We start from the raw sequence: 3,887 nt of genomic DNA on the forward strand, positions 1-3,887 counted from the left end.
TCCAAGCTCCTAATGCAATCATAAAAATACTAATGACGTGTCTTAAAATGCAAGTAAATGTACCAAAGTACAAGAAATTAGCTAGGTGTAAAGGCATGAAATATAACTCTTTTCAAGAGTTATCACATCCCCAAACCTGAGTCATTACTTGTCATCAAGCAAAATATGCATGAATGCATGAATTTTCAAAACTTTTGTCAGCACACATAACCATCTTGTACTACCAGTTTATGCAAAGAAGAATATATTCATTAGTTCTCAGCAATCTTCTTTGTCTAAAACGTGTTCAAGTTTCAAAGGTTCACGCAACAAAGGTAGTGCAGAAAATTTCTCCCTAAAACCAAAATTTCTTAAATACTAATGTGTGTTTTCTAGCCATAACAAACATCACCTAATTTACTTAGTTCATTTGTTACCGAAACTCAGGTTATTTTTTTTCTTTTCTTTTTCCTTTTTTTGTATTATTAGGGGATTTAGCATGTCACAAAATTCTTTGACTTGATGCCACAATGGAGTATACACTGAATTAGCTAGTACTTGATAATGTCACAATTTAAACTCACTCTTGAAGCTAAGGCTTTTAACTTAGAAGATGGATGGAGCAAAAAACTATCTCCTTAGTTTCTTAGCCTGTTAATACAATGGAGTGCCCCTAATTTATTTTCTTTTTTATTACACACTCTTATTTAAACTCACCTTTCTCGTCAATAGCACGATGAAGCAAACAAAGTGGTGATGAGTTACTCGACAATTCTAAGCATTGAAGTGTCTACTGTCATTTAGGTTAATAATGTTGTGGCAATGTGAATGAGTTTGGCTTCAAAAGTCCCTAAGTTCATTAAAAGACACTTGCTATAATCCAAAAAAAAAAGAAATTTGAGTATAGGACATCTCATTTTTAGGAATTAATTTTCAAGCAACCTAACCTAAGCTAAATTCAACTAATCCATTGTCACATGTTCTAGGTATATTGAAAAATTAAGCTCATCATCGAACATCATAAGTGAAGATTGTACTCCTCATAGGCAAAACAATACTTAGTAGTTACATGGCAATGACAAAATAGTTTTAACTATACTAGAATGACTATACTAAAATGATCATACATATTAAATATAAAATGCAACCTAAGTACACAATACACCCCCAAACCTAAGGGATGTGTTGTCCCTAATGCATGTACAAATATAAAACAAAAATGCAAGAAGATATATATGAATAAAATATGGCATGGCAAAAAATGGAATGCATGATGTAAGGAAAGGAATAAAGCTTCCCTGACTTGGAGTGAGTATGGTTACTTCATTCTTTTTTGTTGGTGGATTTGCGTGCACTGATCTTATAACACATATTCCTGTTCATTGGGTGCATATCCTCCCCTTATTTATCAGACTCCGTGATCTCATTAATAAGATGATCAATCAAAAATGAAAATAACGTTGAGTAATTAAAGATAAAAATAATACAAACGAAATTAAAGTAAAATAATTAAAGAAAAGAAAGATAGAAAAGATTTTTTTACGTTTTTATTCCAATTCTGCAACAATTTGGAGTTGCTTAGTCTCAGAGAGGTTGAGTTGTTTCTACAACTAACCGAGTGAGTTGAGCACTTGCTATTCAAACGAATTGTTAGAGATAGAAGATTTTGCTATGGCAAACGTCTTACAAACTCTTTTCCACTATTGTTTCTAGCAAACTGATGGCACGACATTCTTCATTATCAAATGCACATTTCAGAGCATCAAATACAATGAAAGTAACTTGCTGATCATTTACCCTCATATTCAGTTTACCTTTCTACACATCAATTAAAGTCCTGCCTCTAGCAAGTAATGATCTTCCGAGAATAATTGGCACATCCTGATCAGCTTCACATTCTAAAATAGGGAAATTTGCAGGGGAAATAAATTTATCTACTCATACCAGCACATCCTCAATTTTACCTTTTGGATATGAGTAGGATCGATCAGTTAGTTGCAATGTAACTATAGTAGGTTTGCTTTTCCAATTCCTAGCTTCATGAAAATAGAATTTGGCATTAGATTTATACTCGCTTCAAAATCACATCACGTCTTACCAACAAAATGATTTCCAATTGAACATGGGATAGTGAAACTCCTTGGGTCCTTCAACTTTAGAGGTAATTTATTCGTTAACATTGATGTGCACCCTTCAGTGAGAGCAACAGTCTCAAATTCTGCCAATCTACACTTCTTTGACAATATATCTTTCATAAATTTCACATAATTGTGCATTTACTCCAAAGCTTTGACTAGTGGTATGTTGGTATGGAGTTGCTTCAGTACATCCAAAAAATCTTTTGAACTAAATATCCTGCTTAGAATTATGAAATCGCTGAGGAAAAGGTAGAGGTGGTCGTCCTTTAGGTTGCTGGTATTATTTTGTTGCGGCTTTTTTGTTGGAAACACGATCTGATTCTGCTGCAACAATCTTTTGCTTAGCTTTTTCAGTTGCAGTGTACTTTTCAGATGGCTCTAGGATGTTTACATGGTTATTATTCGAGTTATCCTCTCCTTCCGTGGCATCTTGGGCAGCATCATCAAGCTGAGTTCCACTTCTAAGGGTGATGGCCTTGCACTGGTCCTTCCCTTATGATCTCGAATTCTCAGTATCATTTCATAATTCTCTTTGTGATCTCGAATTTAAAGTATTTGCTATTTTCCCTACTTGATTCATAAGAGCTCAGAGGGATGTAGCCTGAATCTGAATTACAATATCATTGTTGGCCATATATTTTTTCAACAAGGCTTCAACAGAGGTAGAAGATGATGCTTGTCCCTGTTTAATATTTTGCCTAGACATATGATGATCATAGCCTGGCAGTGCACTGTTGGCATTCTACCTCACAACATTGTTTAGATTTCCCACACCTTGATTATTCCAACTAAAATTCTGATGCTTCTTCCACCCTAGATTATAGCTTTTGGAATAAGGGTTATTATTCCAATTAAAATTACCCATGTAGTACACAAATGCTGGATTTGATGTGCATTCATCAAACATAAGGTCTTTACAACAATAAACACACGTTGGCTTGATTGCTTTTATCTCTTGAACTATAGTGGCTCTCTTCACTTTTTTTATCATAATAGCTAAAAATGATACCCAGGCTATCAATGAAGTGATTGCATCAAGATCCATGGTGCTAGTAACTATCCTACCATTCCAATTCACGTGATAGTATATTGATAATCAGTGTTGGCCATCTTTTCCAAAATGTTATATGGATCATTATAAAATTTATCCAACAAAGTACCATTAGCGGAGGCATCAAGTACGATCCTTGTATGGACATTCAACTTATTAGAATATATCTTCATTTGCATCCAGTGCTGGAATCCATGCATCAGACATTTCTGAAGTAATTCCTTAAATCATTCCCAAGCTTCATATAACGTTTCATCCTCTAATTTCTGTAAAGATGTGATGTTATTTCGAAGCTTGAGATACATATTTGGGAGGATTATATTGTAGCAAAGATCATTCCATGATGCCATTGTTCTTGATGGCACAGCATTTAGCCACACTCTTGCACGATCTCTCAAATAATATGGAAACAATTTAAGCCGCAATATAATTGTGGATCTTCAGTAGGCAACCCACTGAACTATCCCATTGTTAGCAACATTTGAAACATCACCGGTTTCAGCTCAAACTACTGAGCTTGTATTTGCGGTCTGACTATTCCTAGATTCAAATCCTCTAAAACTGGAACAACATGCTCTCGAATTGGTCTATCTCGAACATCTATCACACGAAGAATAGGAGGATTAACATACTGACCATTTGGATTATCATTGAAACCATGATTATTTAGGCCAAGATCATTCAATTCCCTAACTATATTTCGCAGTTCTTTTCTCATT

At 34.6% G+C, this 3,887-nt stretch overlaps 1 non-coding gene across 1 annotated transcript; it reads left to right on the plus strand.

Annotated features, from left to right (window-relative positions):
* Positions 1-3,357: 3,357 nt before the first annotated feature.
* Positions 3,358-3,464, plus strand: LOC121215812 (small nucleolar RNA R71). The gene has a single exon (XR_005911785.1). It is a non-coding gene; the product is annotated as a small nucleolar RNA R71 (small nucleolar RNA).
* The last annotated feature ends 423 nt before the right edge of the window (positions 3,465-3,887 follow it).

The sequence above is a fragment of the Gossypium hirsutum genome, chromosome D03 (genome assembly GCF_007990345.1).
Source record: "Gossypium hirsutum isolate 1008001.06 chromosome D03, Gossypium_hirsutum_v2.1, whole genome shotgun sequence".
NCBI lineage: Eukaryota > Viridiplantae > Streptophyta > Magnoliopsida > Malvales > Malvaceae > Gossypium > Gossypium hirsutum.